We start from the raw sequence: 374 nt of genomic DNA on the forward strand, positions 1-374 counted from the left end.
GCCTTCTCTTGGGCTCCCCCCCAATGGAACTCAACACTCTTCTTGATGACCGCGGTGAGAGGTGCGGCGATGGTGCTAAAGTCTCGGACAAATCGTCGATAAAAACTGGCCAGCCCGTGGAAACTTCGAACTTGACCGATACTAGTTGGTGTTGGCCACTCCTCGATGGCTTTGATCTTGTCATTGTCAACCTTAAGTCCCTGTTCACTAATAACAAAACCTAAAAAGACAAGTTCATTAGCCCCGAACACGCATTTCGTGAGATTTGCGTATAATTTTGCCTCTCTAAGAGTTTGTAACACCATTTCAAGGTGATCCAAATGCTCTTCTAGGCCCTTGCTATAGATAAGGATGTCATCAAAGTAAACAACGAC

Source organism: Capsella rubella, unplaced genomic scaffold (genome assembly GCF_000375325.1).
Source record: "Capsella rubella cultivar Monte Gargano unplaced genomic scaffold, Caprub1_0 scaffold_39, whole genome shotgun sequence".
NCBI classification, from domain to species: Eukaryota; Viridiplantae; Streptophyta; class Magnoliopsida; order Brassicales; family Brassicaceae; genus Capsella; species Capsella rubella.